This window comes from Tamandua tetradactyla, chromosome 11 (assembly GCF_023851605.1).
Source record: "Tamandua tetradactyla isolate mTamTet1 chromosome 11, mTamTet1.pri, whole genome shotgun sequence".
In the NCBI taxonomy this organism is placed as follows: Eukaryota; Metazoa; Chordata; class Mammalia; order Pilosa; family Myrmecophagidae; genus Tamandua; species Tamandua tetradactyla.
This window is the reverse complement of record NC_135337.1, coordinates 38,411,467-38,428,155: the sequence shown is the minus strand read 5'-3', so window position 1 is coordinate 38,428,155 and position 16,689 is coordinate 38,411,467. Positions and strand designations below refer to the sequence as shown.

Genomic DNA, 16,689 nt, shown 5'->3' with positions numbered 1-16,689 from the left:
GTAATAAAACCTGAAGGAAGGATCGGCACATCCAATGTACAAGATAGTATTCAATATGACCGTTTGCACCTAGGTTACACATTTCATTTTGAGGTTCCAAGCAAGCTGAGCAAAGGAAACATACAGAGTGACAAGATCAACAAAAGTCTAAAGTTAAAAGCAAACCAGAGGCTCAGGAGGCACATAGCTTTTCCTAGTCCTGAAACCCATGGAAAATTTCATCTGTGGATCCTCAATAAACTAGGGTCCTGTGACATTACAGACTGCAGCTTAGCGACATCGATCTAATAAGCACAACAATAAGTTTAATATAGCACTGTCCACAAGGTCCTCCACTGCAAGCCAATAGAATAAAAGCACAGCATTGTCCAATGTTGAACAGCATTGTTCAGAAAAGGGCCCAAATAATTTAGGCCTAACATGTAGTTCTTGAACTTGATCCAAAATATAATTGTAGTGAATGGATTACATGTCCTTCAGGTTTCTATATTTCTAACATCTGTGTGTGATAGTAATTAAATAGTAGAGAGATTCAAAACTAGGAAGATGCTGATGTCCTAAAAGTTAGAATTATTGATTGAGGGCAAATGCATGCCCTTGGCCAACCAGCTGGGCAGAGGATCAGTTTGGAGTTCTCAGTGCATAACTGACTAGAGGGTCATTCACTAGCCCCACATGGACAGATGAGTCTGAGGCCCCCAACTCAGCCCCACAGACCATGGCTGCCAGGGATTTAGCCTGGAAATTTTCTAAAGAAATCACTTATTGAGATTTTAATTTCCCTTTGAGTGAACCAGTGGAATGTACAGTGGGATATCCTGGAAGATTGAATAGGGGGTGTGTGATATGAGTTGAAAGGAGAAAAGGTAAGACAGCAGATAAGTATGATAAGACAGAAAGTAGAGAACAGCAACGAAAAAAAACATTTTTATGAACTCTGGGTTAGAGGGCAGCTTGTTGCAAAATGGATCTGGATTGTGTGATGAAATAAATAAAAATTTTGCTTATTGCCCCACAATGATCTTTGAGTTTCTGATAGTTAATTGAATGAATGGTTAAAGCTAGTGAATCTATCCTATATGTTGTGAAGGGATATTATTTTGTTCAACTAAATTAGCGTCTTCAAAGAAAGGCCTTTCTAGTCTTCTCTCTCTGGAAACACAATTTCATCCAAATTCCTCTCTGAATGTTCTTTGTGCTGCCTTTTCTTAACCGAACCTAGACTTTCATTGAAAGATTCCCCTTCTCTAGAGAAGAGGTTGCTTTTCCTCCCAATAGCCAAGTACTAGGGAGAAGTATTTGCCAAGCTCCCCTTTGCATCTTCCAAACTAAGCCATTACTCTTCTGATCAAGAGAGAGAAATTCTCGTTCTATGCCATTGATCAATGCCATTCTTCATCCCTTCTCTCCCGTCAGCTGGCTCTCATCCAATGCAGGCACGTGACTCAAAACACTCCTTCCCCTCACCTTTTAAAATCACTCTAGGTGGCTTCAGAATCTGTATGAATGAATTAATATCTGAGCTTCAAAATTCTGTGAACTTTGCCCCAATAAACTTTAGCAAACTGTTGGGTTAAATGATCCAAATGCTTTTATAAGCAAAAAAGGGAGTATATTGGCAGTTTCATACAGTTTGTTCTAATACTTCTAAGGCTACAGTCTGGACCTAGTAATGACCTGGAATAGCTCCACCTCTGAAACCCTAACATCCAGTATCCTACTCTCTGACTATAACCTCCTAACCATCAAGTCGTTCACCTCCTACACCACTGAAATGGCCTTATAATTTCAATCGCTTGGCTCATCTCTCTTTATATAGCCATTATTTTCTCTATACAGCCCCTAGGTGTGTTTCATTTCAAGTCCTTTCAACACCTTCAACTCCCTCATCCCCCATATCCTCTTATCATACCTGCCCTGAAAATCCCTAACTTTAAATCAAGCATTCTGTCTGCATGCAGAATTTCCATGTGGCATCTATTGTTCTACTGAACCAATATTCATTAAGTACCCATGTCATATCCCAAGCACTGAATTAAGTGTTGAGGATTGGATAAACAATCTAGGCACTGACTCTGCTCTTGAGAACTTTATAGCCAGTGGACATGTAAATAAGCAAGCAGGCAATTAACAGTGCACAACAGGTAGGTGCTATTTTAGGGGAACCATATATTGTAGGTGCTCATGATTTGTGTACATAACGAATACATGGTCTTTCCCAGAACAATGATGCTTCCTGATGTCTGACTGTAAGTACAAAATAAAGAGGGAAAACCAAGAGAAAAAAAGAGAAGTAAATTGACACCAAGTCTCGATTTCTCCAAATATTACAACATGCTGGCATTAGTCATATCGGACAAAACCTACAGCCGAATACAACACCCGAAGTGGGGAGAGAAGTAATAAACACACACATGCTCTTTAAATTATAGTTTAAAACCTGACATACGCCCTCAAGGGATTCTACCTGCTCCCAAATAATTCTACATGGTTTCAGACTTTTGAAGAAATGCCCAAAATTTTGGACTAAGCATGGTTGTTGGAGTAATTCATTAATACAAAGAAAAAGAAGACAAATCAACGAAACAGTGTTCAAGGGGGCTTGCAGTAATATTTTCACATAAATAGTCAAATATAAGGTCTTAGTTTCCTAAGGTTGCCATAACAAAGTACCACAAGCTGAGTGGCTTAAAACACAGAAATATTTTGTTTCATCATTCTGGAGACTAGAAGTCTGAAATCAATGCGTCAGCACGGCTAGGCATCCTCTGAAGTCTGGAGGAAGAATCTATTCCGTGTCTCTTTCCTGGTTTCTAACAGTGACTTATTGATAGCAGCATTTTCCATCTCTAGTCATCACATGGACTTTAGCCCTCTGTTTATCTACACTTATTAGATTAGGGTGACCTCATCTTAACTAGCAGCATCTTCAAAGACACCATTTCTGAATGAGGTCACATTCACAGGCATGTGGGCCAGGACTTTTTTGGGGGACACAATTTAACCCACAACAAATAGCAGTCCAGGTAATAACTAAATAGTGAGGTCAAGAAATTAATTGAATTAGAAAGCCTAATCAAGGCATAGTTATTGCAACTGAAAAAAAATGTCTAACTCCTGGCACCCTAAACAAAAAGGGGAACATATTTTAAATGGTTCTTCATAGCCTATTTTAGCTGTGTCACTAGAGATAAACCCTTTCCTAAATTCCAAAAGCAATTCCAAATCCATCAGAAAAAAACCCATACAATGGGCTTTAAAACGGACAGCGTACTTCAGACCCCAGGGGGCATACTAAACTCAGGAATGATCCAAGCAGGCCCAAGAGCATAATTAATCCTACTTACTGGTAGAGCGTGGTTGGTAGTAGGTCCAGGGCAGGGCTGTAAGGATCCACACAACCAGTTCATCTAGAGCAAGGCTTTCTTATCTGGGTTTGGGAAAGGAGAATTCCACTGCAGCCGCCACCATCATTACCACCATACCACCACCTTGGGAAGGGACAGGAGTGTGGTGAGAGAAGAAGTGAGCAGGTTTGGGGGGCCTTGGTCAAGAAGAGAATGATGTGCCATTATTTCCATCATCACTTGCTATATTAGTTGCTAATGATAATAACCATCATTTACTGGGTTTTTACTAAGTGTCAGGCAATAAGTGCTTTATATACTCCCCTAATATTTGATGGAACTGGGGTAAGAGTATAATTGGAGAGTCAAATATCATGTATCTAAGTATACAAACATTATAAACCAGGTTAATAGGCTGTTAAATTAGATGTATTTCTCTCCTACCTTGACAATTATACCTTTATAATGACCTGAAAGGTCGGGTTCAAATGTAGACTTCTTGGACCCCTCTGTGCGTCATACTGGAATACGATGACTCAGGAACAGATGGCTCATGATTCATTCTCTTCTCTTCCTACCCACCTCCAAAACTCCATTCCACAACAGGAGGAACCTTGTGCTCACGGGTGTGGCCACTTCGGTCCACATACCACACAGACAAACAGCTGCCCTTTGTCCACTCTCCCACCTAGAGGTGAACACACTTGTGATGCAATCTGCCCTTCGAAGAGCTAACCATAAGAAGCCTGGGCTGACCATGGAAGCAGGACAGAGTTATTTATCAGAAAGTTTCAAATTTCAGATATGTGGAGTGTGTTCTAGAATGTGGTGGGAGGGACTCAGAGGATGGGTATCATACTTGGCACTGTAGATAACTTCACCTGTTAGAAAGAAACCAGGGTCAGCTACAAAATTTGGGGGACAGAATGAATGCAGGATCCTTTGTTCAAAAAGCAGGAAAAAAAAGTGTCATTAAAAGTACCAAAATACAACGTTTCCTTTTTTCCACAGTCTTTCTTGGCTTGCCATCGTATTTTTTTAATTGGTTATTTAATGGTGTTCTAAGCAAGGAAAAATGAATATTTTGAATGAACTTTAAAATGAATTGTACCATTCATTTTTATATTATGTGATGCCAGTTTTCTATGCAAAGATAAGGGCATTTAACGTATGTATGAGATATACAATTTGAATTTTGTAGCTTATATATGCAAATATATTTCATTCTTACCAGAACAATGGAAATACTGCACAAAATCAATTCAATTGTTTTTATATTATATCTTAGTATATGTACATTCTATCAAAACTCTCTATCTGTGGATTACTGATGAATAAGGAAGATCTGAAAGAAAAAGAAACTTTGGGTTGCCCTATCTTTCCCTTTCCTTCCACGTCATCATTTTCAACATAAGCAGTTGGCTTAACACAAGGAAATAATACAAATAAGAAAGGATATGACAGGATTCCTTGGCAATTTGTATTTATTAAAATAGCATAGCCTTTTTTCTGCATTCAAAGAAACTCTAGCTTAAACAGAAGCATGGCCTCTCAGGGTTTCCAGGGCCCCCAATTACTAAATTAAAGATATAACACGTTTACCTTGTACTTTCTTTGAATTTCACTGAACCCCTGTGCATAATGGGTCTGTGGAAATTCTATGCTGATGGAAGGAAGATAGACAATGCTATATGTGACAAGGGCTGGTAGACATACATACATATCTCCACTACTCACACTCACACTCATTATCCCTTTGGACTTCACTTATGAAACACAAGTTCAAAGATAAAATTCCTAAGAATTTCAAGACAGTAACAGCAGAGAATTAAAGCAAGCATGGGATCCTTCTGAGTTTAGGGTCCTTTATGACGGCACAGGACATGTGCTCAGGGAGTTAGTTCTGAGAGAGGCAAAGCAAGAGAAGGTTCAGAGCAGAGTCCTAAAAAGGGAAGAGACACCATATCTAAAGCCTGAATAGATGGGGAATTAAGGGCTCAGTTTAAGTACTCAGCCTGCAGTCTCAATTAGTAAGTGATTTAAGTAGAATTTAAACCAAGCTAGCCAGACTCTGGAGATCAACTTCTTTAATCTGTCTACTATATTCCCTCTTCAGACACAAACCTAGCTGCATGCCTGGGCCAACACTATCAGTTCATGCTCTGTACTATCCTTGGGCCTTCATGTGTTCTTTTCCCAGAGCCAGGAAGCGCCTCCATGTTGGTTCATCAGCAGGACGGCTCCAGGAACCCAGTTGCAATAATACTAATATTATTCATAAGGCATCAGCTTCATGGAGAAAGAGGAGGCAAGTAACTTTCCTTAGTAGTGATAATAAAAAGAATAATAATATTTTCTAAGTACTTACTATGTGCCAGGCACTGCCCTAGGAGCTTCTGTTATATTACAGTTGATCCTCATTATTCACAGATTCTGTACTTGCAAATTCCCCTACTCACTAAAATTTATCTGTAATCCCAAAATCAATACTTGTGGGGCTTTCTAAGTCATTTGTTGATATACACAAAGCAGCAAAAAATTTGATTTGCCTGCACCAATGAAGTCAAAAAAGGTGATCTGCCTTCTTGTTTCAGCTGTCATTCTGTAAAAAAGTGTCCCTGTTATGGCATATATGGTGCCATGTTGTCCATCATGGTACCATGTTTTCCGCATTTTTTGGTGCTATTTTTGGTTATTTCACTGTTTAAAATGACCTCCAAGCATAGTGCTAATGTGTTGCCTAGTTTTCCTAAGAATAAGAAGGCTGAGATATACATTTTAGAGAAAATACATATGTTAGATCAACTTTGGTCATAAGTTATAGTGCTATTGACTTTGAGCTCAATGTTAATGAATCAACAATATTGATTTGATATTGAATAGGTGTCTTGAAACAGAAGCATAAGTAAAACACTGTTACATACTGAATGGTTGATAAAAATGTTGTGATCAGAGGCTTGCAGGAACCCAATTCTGTATTTCCACTCAGAATAATGTTCAGTATTCGCTAATACAGTGTTCACTGCAACTTTACAGACCATAACTACTGTGAATAATGAGAATTGACTGTATTTCACATTTTCTCCATGAGGTTGGTAATATTATCATCAAATCTTTAAATAAGGAAAATGAGGCAAAGAGTAGTTAAACAAGTGAACTAATGTACAACTATTAAGTAACTATTAATAAGGAACTATGTAATAGTTAATAAATAACTATTAATAAGTAACTTTTTTTTTGGCATGGGCAGGCACCAGGAATCAAACCCATGTCTCTGGCATAGCAGGGGAGAACTCTGCCACTGTGCCACCATTGCCCACCCCAATAAGTAACTTAAGTCAGAATTTTGAACCTAGGCAGTTCTGCTACTCTGGACCATCTTTATATATGGATCCATCCCTACATTAGTGAGATCTACCTGTAGGCAAGTGAAACTAAAGTGACTGACCCAGAGTAGATGGTCAGTACCATCTAGAATGATAGTGCAGGGAATTTTAATAACATTTTATTTTATGTGACATAACTAACTGAAATATCAAATTATCCAGTTTTCTCTGCATTTTACTTTTCAAAAAGGGATTTTCAAACATTCCTATTAAGGACTTAATTTTTTTATCACATAGCCAAATTTCCATGTATAGGAAACAATTCCATATTTAATTCAAGTCCTGTGTACCTTCCTTACCTAATATATATGTAAGAGTAAGACCAAGAACCAGGAAATAAAGGGAAAACCCTGCTGATTCATAAGAACTGTTATGAGGGAATTCTCTCAATAAATCTATTGACTTCAAAATTGTGAACCAATCAATTAGTTTCAAATTTGCTAATTTAACATAAGTCAAAACTTTTCTAACTTCTTTGTTTGTTTTGTTTTTCTGTTTTAATGTTGGTGGTAGGTTGGTCAGATTTGCTTATTTAACCTAGGATAGCATTACTGTTAGTTTGTTTTGTTGCTCTGTTTTATTGATGGATAGATTGGATCTATATGGAAACTCATGTAACAAATATGCATACTTGGTAGTGAATCAGCAGCCCTGAATAACAGGCAAAGACAAACATAACCAAGACTGATAAACAGAAGTTCCTAAGCCCTAGGATTGATTGGTTCACTCACTTTCCTCAACTGACAAATGAATCTCCATGCCCTAATTTACTATTTGCCTTGAGTGATCCCATTGATTGGTGACAACAACCACAAAAATCCACATTACAAAATCGAAGATACACAGCGAACACCATTCTACTTTTCAAACTAACAAACATATCTATAAATGTTAGTGCAGTGAAGTGTATACCCTCAAATACTATCTCATGGACTATAAACGGGCACTATCTTTCTGGAAGGCAATTGGCAATATCAAGGGCCATAAAAATCTTTACCCCTTGACGCACCAATTTATGTTCAGATGTCCACCATAAGGAAATAGCTGTAAATGTAAACAAAGATGTTGATAACAGCACAAATTGAGAAATCCCCAAATCAGAAACAATCTGGATGTCTAACAATAATAGGAAATTATGATGAGTTCATGTGACAAAATTATTTTCAATCATTGAAAATGGGATTTAGAAATATTTTTGTTGATATAAAATGCTTTAAATATAGATATCCATTCACTAGTTATGGGACATTCAGCAAATTACTGATCTCTCTGCACTACAGCTTCTTGTGTTATGTAATGTGGGAATAATAACAGTACTGAAACAAATGATTGATGTGGAGATTAAATAGACATCTATAAAGTATGTAAAACAGTACCTAACACAAGAAAGCTCTCTACGTAAATGTTAGTTTTTCCATCACCTCGCTCATCATCTTCCAAAACATCTTCTGGTAGGTGCTTATAAAATAATGTCCAGTTTTTAACCTTTACAAAATTGGTCTCAATGGATTAAGACAAAATTATATATATATATACATGTTATGTGTTTATGTAGAGAAAGAATAATAGGTATTTCATTAAACCTTCTAATAGTTTCAAAGTTTTTACAATAAGTATTACTTATAATCAAAGAAAAGTTTTTTAATAGCAAAAATAGAAACAATCTACATAGTTCTAAAACCAAAAATATTGAGCAACAGAAAAAATAGTGGGTGATGGTAGAAATTCAAAATAGCAGCAACTGATAGGCACTGGGAAAGCAGAAAAGAGCCAGCGATGAGGAAAATAAAGTAGAAACAGCTCTGTAGCATAAACACACCATCCTGGCAGTTTCTTCAGGAGCCACCAACCCATGCTAAATGCACCTGAGATACCACCAAACTCTGTAGAGATTAGCAAATATTCAAGTACTCTTTAGTGGTCTCTAGGGGATTTCTGTGTCCTGGTAACCTCAAATGTTGATCTACAGAATGATTAGTCAGAGTTTGCAGCTAACTAGTTCTAATATTAAATAGAAGATGCCACAGGAGGAAAGTTCAAGAAACATGCAAGGACAATATGAAGAAAATGAGCTTTCTCCCCTCTTTTCCCAATGATTGATTACCAGAGGAATTTATTTGGAATTGATTACTGAAAATGTGGTACTTCACCTCAGCGAAAATGTGTGCCTCAATCAAAATGTGTTTCCATTGGCTCAAGTTTTGGAATAGCTGATCCTGGCCTCAACCTTCTCACTATGGTGCCTATTGAAGGATATTCATAAAGGCTCTTGCTGCCTGCCCCTATGCTTAGGTCTCATTATACAATTTTAATTGCTTTCAATATATCCTATTCATTATATCCTCTTTGGGTGTGAGATGACAGCAGATGAATTTGTTATAAAAGTGATGTGACAGGGCGGTGCGACGGTGGCTCAGTGGCAAAATTCTCATCTGTGATGCCAGAGACCTGGGTTCGATTCCCTGGTGCCTATCCACGCAAAAAAAAAAAAAAAAGAAAAAGTGATGGGATGGGACTTGCAGACACTGCTGGTCACTGTAGTTCCCCACTCACAGCTGTGATCAACCCCACCATGTTCTTCAACATCGCTGTCAACGGTGAGCCCTTGGGCTGCATCTCCTCTGAGCTGTTTGCAGACAAATTTCCAAAGACAACAGAACATTTTCATGCTCTGAGCACTGGAGAGAAAGGATTTGGTTATAAGGGTTCCTGCTTTCACAGAATTATTCCTGGGTTTACATGCCAGGGTGGTGACTTCACATGCATAATGGCACTGGTGGCAAGTCCATCTACGGGGGGAAATTTAATGATGAGAACTTCAGCCTGAAGCATACGGGCCCTGGCATCTTGTCCATGGCCAATGCTGGGCCCGACACAAATGGTTCTCAGTTTTTCATCTGCACTGCTAAGACTGAGTGGTTGGATGGCAAGCGCGTGGTCTTTGGTGAGGTGAAAGAGGAAATGAATATTGTGGAGGCCATGAAGCTCTTTGGGTCCAGGAACGGCAAGACCAACAAGAAGATCACCATTGCCGACTGTGGACAAATCTAATAAATTTGATTTTTGTTTTGTCTTCACCAACAGACCATCCCTCCTGTAGCTCAGGAGAACATCCCACCTCCCCTGGTCTACCTATAATATCCTTTCATTGTGCTCTTGCTGCAGTTCTTTGGGTTCTACATTATCCTCCTCTTCCAAGCCTAGCTGGATTGCAGAGTTAAGTTTATGATTATGAAATAAAAACCTAAACAAAAACTTTAAAAAAAAAAGTGATGCGGCAGGAAAGAAAGTTGATATGGCTGCATTCACATATCTAGTTTCCCAAGTTCTCCCTGAACCTGAGCTCTAGGGGTAACCTTGTCTTTGCAGTATGCCGTGAGATACACCCAATATCCTTCCTATATGTTTCCCTTTCTACCTATATAATTTGAGAAACTATCTCAGGAAAAAGTAGTGAATATTTCTCTATAAAACCTTCCTCCAAACAAAAATTCTAAAACTTTTCAGGACATTGTATTTTATGTTTTAAACAGGATGATCTTGTAAATGTTTCCTTGAAACATCTCCTAAAATCAGTGCCAATTTGTCCAGCTTCAGAAGGTGTAGAGAACAACCACTTGTGATTTATATGTCCCATGCTTCTCAAAGTTGAATGTGCACATAAATCACCTGGGGAACTTGCTAAAATGTAGATTCTGGTTCAGTAGGTATAGGGTGGGGCCTACGAGCATTTGTTTGTAACAATCTCCTAATAATGCAGAAGGATGTCAATTAAGATTGAAGACTGTCCCCACCTCTCATATCTTGCTACTTGACCCTGCTCTCCTTGCTACAATTAATTCATCAAGGGTGGAAATCCTTACTCAGGAGAGACAGATCTGAGCTCTTCTCCTGACTACATTGACTCACCATGGTAAGCATCTGACTCAGAACAGGCAGATAAGACTTTCTGTACCACAACTAGAGAAGATTTATGTCACTCTGGCAGCAAAACTATGCATGTAAAGCTCAGAACCTGTCTGTGTCCATGTTTCCTGCTGGACAGGATATGCTGGTATGAGAGAATGAGGCCAATAAGCCAAGATATGGACAGAAACCTGGCTACATTCAAATCCCTAATTTCTCTGTTTCCCGCTCAATCTGAACTCTAAGGGAATCTTTACTTTGCAGTGCTATGTGAGATATGCCCAATATAAGTTACTAGGTCGCATGCAGCCTAAAGAGTCCTGCCTAAAACACTCATATAATTCAATTAATATTTAAGAAAATAACTTGACGCCAGGCCGCAGGGTAGGGCCTGGGGGTCCGGCTATCCCTCCTCCTACCCCAAGCCCTCCTTCCCCCTTAAAAAAAAAGAAAATAACTTGTGTACTCTGATTAGCTAATTATGAAAAAAAATAACATTTTTTCAGCTAAATAAAGCATTCATTGTTACTTTTATACCCAAAACCTAGTTCCTATATGTTTGTTTCTTGCCTCTTGGTCTGAATCTAGCACAGTCTAGCACCTATACATATGTACTGACTTTAATTCATTTATTTATTCATCACCATTTACACCATATGCCAGGCACTGTGCTGAAGGCTGGGACTGCATAGTGCCTGCTCTTCCAGTGACTTCTAGTTTGGTGAGGGAGACAAACAAGTAAGCAAATAACTTAGGGTGACGTGATATGGTGTCACAGGATGTTCTGGGAGCATATAGGAGAAAACACCATGGAAGATGTGCCACTTCATCTAAGTGTTGAAGGACAAATAGAAAGGGGAGGAGGAAATTCCCGTAAAAAAAGAGTCATATAGGTACAGTCATGGAAATGAGAAACAGGTGTTTCTTTTAGAGAAGTATAAACAATGCTGCATACCTTAAGCAGAAGGAGCGTGCAGGATAGGGAGACAGTGGTAAGGGTTAAGACTAGAGGAAGTAGCCAAGCTACAAATCAAGACACTGACTATCACACCCACACCAAAGGTCTTGAATTTGGTCCTTTAGGCAATGATGAATAATTATAAAATGACTGTCGTAGGATGAGATCATATTTGTATTTAGAAAGAGCACTATGAAATATAATGGGATGAGAGAGACAAGTACTGATAGGACAGAGATTGCAATCATTTAGCTATACATAACTTATAATATGAGACATTAAATTTTCAGGGCCAATGATTTTTGTCTTCTCCATTACCTATTACAAATATCCCACCTATCTTACATTTTCTGTTGCTCGTAGATAATCTTGTAGTTATTTTAATATTATCACGTTAAATGTGTCTCTAAGGGACTTCCTGGAAGATGGCGGCTTAGTAAGACGCGCGGATCTTAGTTTCTTCTCCAGGACAGCTACTAGGGGAGTAGAAACGATACAGAAAGCGCCCAAAGCCACAACAGAGATAAAAAAGACAGCGTACCCCATCCAAGAACGGCTGGCTGGCTGAGAGAAGCAGCTCGGGTGAGATCGCCGAGGCGCGCGGGCCTCACCGGGCGGGGTGGGAAGCGGCCGGAGTTACTCCCTTCCCCCTTCCCGGGGCCGGCTGGGAGAATTGGAGAGGCGATCCCCTGAAACCAAGGCGGCTGGCACCCACACCATGCGCAGCCCCCCCCCGGACCAACTGAGAGAATTGGATCAGAAATCCCCAGGCCGCGGAGAATGGTGACGGGTGGGGGAGGCCCCTTCCAACCCATGACTCCCGGGGAACGTGCATTCTCCCGGGCGGGCCGCTGCCGCTGGCGCCCTCCCGCCACGCTTGTCGCCCAGGGCTGACTAGGAAATTTGGATGGGCTCTTTCCCGGGCTGCGGCGACCAGCAACCCTCCCTGCGTTCGGACCCTGGGCTGGCTCAAGCCACTTCGGCTAGCGAACCCCCCGGACGGCGAGAGTTTTCCAAAGTTTAAGGTCCCACAGCACCTTTTACTGGTGGGACCCGCAGACAAACGTGTGCCACGAGCGCCACCTACTGGGCAGGATAAGAAAAACAGAACCCAGAGATTTCACAGAAAAATCTTCCAAACTTTTGGATCCAATACCCAGGGAAATCTGTCTAAATGCGCAGACGCCAACAGAAGATAACAGATCACGCTCAAATAATTGAAAATATGGCCCAGTCAAAGGAACAAACCAATAGTTCAAATGAGATACAGGAGCTGAGACAACTAATGCTAAATATATGAACAGAAATGGAAAACCTCTTCAAAAACGAAATCGATAAATTGAGGGAGGACATGAAGAAGACATGGGCTGAACATAAAGAAGAAATAGAAAAACTGAAAAAACAAATCACAGAACTTACGGAAGTGAAGGACAAAGTAGAAAAGATAGAAAAAACAATGGATACCTACAATGATAGATTCAAAGAGACAGAAGATAGAATTAGTGATTTGGAGGATGGAACATCTGAATTCCAAAAACAAACAGAAACTATCGGGAAAAGAATGGAAAAATTTGAACAGGGTATCAGGGAACTCAAGGACAAATGAACCGCACAAATATCCGTGTTGTGGGTGTCCCAGAAGGAGAAGAGAAGGGAAAAGGAGGAGAAAAACTAATGGAAGAAATTATCACTGAAAATTTCCCAACTCTTATGAAAGACCTAAAATTACAGATCCAAGAAGTGCAGCGCACCCCAAAGAGATTAGACCCAAATAGGTGTTCTCCAAGACACTTACTAGTTAGAATGTCAGAGGTCAAAGAGAAAGAGAGGATCTTGAAAGCAACAAGAGAAAAACAATCCATCACATACAAGGGAAACCCAATAAGACTATGTGTAGATTTCTCAGCAGAAACCATGAAGGCTAGAAGACAGTGGGATGATATATTTAAATTACTAAAAGAGAAAAACTGCCAACCAAGACTCCTATATCCAGCAAAATTGTCCTTCAAAAATGAGGGAGAAATTAAAACATTCTCAGACAAAAAGTCACTGAGAGAATTTGTGACCAAGAGACCAGCTCTGCAAGAAATACTAAAGGGAGCACTAGAGTCAGATACGAAAAGACAGAAGAGAGAGGTATGGAGAAGAGTGTAGAAAGAAGGAAAGTCAGATATGATATATATAATACAAAAGGCAAAATGGCAGAGGAAAATATTATCCAAACAGTAATAACACTAAATGTTAATGGACTGAATTCCCCAATCAAAAGACATAGATTGGCAGAATGGATTAAAAAACAGGATCCTTCTATATGCTGTCTACAGGAAACACATCTTAGACCCAAAGATAAACATAGGTTGAAAGTGAAAGGTTGGGAAAAGATATTTCATGCAAATAACAACCAGAAAATAGCAGGAGTGGCTATACTAATATCCAACAAGTTAGACTTCAAATGTAAAACAGTTAAAAGAGACAAAGAAGGACACTATCTACTAATAAAAGGAACAATTAAACAAGAAGACATAACAATCATAAATATTTATGCACCGAACCAGAATGCCCCAAAATACGTGAGGAATACACTGCAAACACTGAAAAGGGAAATAGACACAAATACCATAATAGTTGGAGACTTCAATTCCCCACTCTCATCAATGGACAGAACATCTAGACAGAGGATCAATAAAGAAATAGAGAATCTGAATATTACCATAAATGAGCTAGACTTAACAGACATTTATAGGACATTACATCCCACAACAGCAGGATACACCTTTTTCTCAAGTGCTCATGGATCATTCTCAAAGATAGACCATATGCTGGGTCACAAAGCAAGTCTTAACAAATTTAAAAAGATTGAAATCATACACAACACTTTCTTGGATCATAAAGGAATGAATTTGGAAATCAATAATAGGCGGAATGCCAGAAAATTCACAAATACCTGGAGGCTCAACAACACACTCTTAAACAACGAGTGGGTCAAAGAAGAAATTGCAAGAGAAATTAGTAAATACCTCGAGGCAAATGAAAATGAAAACACAACATATCAAAACTTATGGGATGCAGCAAAGGCAGTGCTAAGAGGGAAATTTATTGCCCTAAATGCCTATATCAGAAAAGAAGAAAAGGCAAAAATGCAGGAATTAACTGTTCAATTGGAAGAACTGGAGAAAGAACAGCAAACTAATCCCAAAGCAAGCAAAAGGAAAGAAATAACAAAGATCAGAGCAGAAATAAATGAAATTGAAAATATGAAAACAGTAGAGAAAATCAATAAGACCAGAAGTTGGTTCTATGAGAAAATCAATAAGATTGATGGGCCCCTATCAAGATTGACAAAAAGAAGAAGAGAGAAGATGCAAATAAATAAGATCAGAAATGGAAGAGGAGACATAACTACTGACCTCACAGAAATAAAGGAGGTAATAACAGGATACATGAACAACTTTACGCTAATAAATACAACAATTTAGATGAAATGGATGGGTTTCTGGAAAGACATGAACAACCAACTTTGACTCAAGAAGACATAGATGATCTCAACAAACCAATCACAAGTAAAGAAATTGAATTAGTCATTCAAAAGCTTCCTAAAAAGAAAAGTCCAGGACCAGATGGCTTCACATGTGAATTCTACCAAACGTTCCAGAAAGAATTAGTACCAATTCTCCTCAAACTCTTCAAAAAAATCGAAGTGGAGGGAAAACTGCCTAATTCATTCTATGAAGCCAACATCACCCTCATACCAAAACCAGGCAAAGATATTACAAAAAAAGAAAACTACAGACCAATCTCTCTAATGAATACAGATGCAAAAATCCTCAATAAAATTCTAGCAAATCGTATCCAACAACACATTAAAAGAATTATACATCATGACCAAGTAGGATTCATCCCAGGTATGCAAGGATGGTTCAACATAAGAAAATCAATTAATGTAATACACCATATCAACAAATCAAAGCAGAAAAATCACATGATCATCTCAATTGATGCAGAGAAGGCATTCGACAAAATTCAACATCCTTCCCTGTTGAAAACACTTCAAAAGATAGGAATACAAGGGAACTTCCTTAAAATGATAGAGGGAATATATGAAAAACCCACAGCTAATATCATCCTCAATGGGGAAAAATTGAAAACTTTCCCCCTAAGATCAGGAACAAGACAAGGATGTCCACTATCACCACTATTATTCAACATTGTGTTGGAGGTTCTAGCCAGAGCAATTAGACAAGAAAAAGAAATACAAGGCATCAAAATTGGAAAGGAAGAAGTAAAACTATCACTGTTTGCAGACGATATGATACTATACGTCGAAAACCTGGAAAATTCCACAACAAAACTACTAGAGCTAATAAATGAGTACAGCAAAGTAGCAGGTTACAAGATCAACATTCAAAAATCTGTAGCATTTCTATACACTAGTAATGAACAAGCTGAGGGGGAATCAAGAAACGAATCCCATTTACAATTGCAACTAAAAGAATAAAATACCTAGGAATAAATTTAACTAAAGAGACAAAAAACCTATATAAAGAAAACTACAAAAAACTGCTAAAAGAAATCACAGAAGACCTAAATAGATGGAAGGGCATACCGTGTTCATGGATTGGAAGACTAAATATAGTTAAGATGTCAATCCTACCTAAATTGATTTACAGATTCAATGCAATACCAATCAAAATCCCAACAACTTATTTTTCAGAAATAGAAAAACCAATAAGCAAATTTATCTGGAAGGGCAGGGTGCCCCAAAGTGCTAAAAACATCTTGAGGAAAAAAAACGAAGCTGGAGGTCATGCGCTGCCTGACTTTAAGGCATATTATGAAGCCACAGTGGTCAAAACAGCATGGTATTGGCATAAAGATAGATATATCGACCAATGGAATCGAATAGAGTGCTCAGATATAGACCCTCTCATCTATGGACATTTGATCTTTGATAAGGCAGTCAAGCCAACTCACCTGGGACAGAGCAGTCTCTTCAATAAATGGTGCCTAGAGAACTGGATATCCATATGCAAAAGAATGAAAGAAGACCCATCTCTCACACCCTATACAAAAGTTAACTCAAAATGGATCAAAG

At 38.7% G+C, this 16,689-nt stretch overlaps 1 long non-coding RNA gene and 1 pseudogene across 1 annotated transcript in view; one reads left to right on the top strand and one right to left on the bottom strand.

The window, feature by feature from the left end:
* The window catches only part of LOC143650077 (uncharacterized), a 132,515-nt gene that overhangs the window by 28,066 nt on the left and 87,760 nt on the right, over positions 1-16,689 (bottom strand). The window lies entirely within an intron of this gene.
* Positions 9,243-9,806, top strand: LOC143650933 (peptidyl-prolyl cis-trans isomerase A pseudogene; annotated as a pseudogene).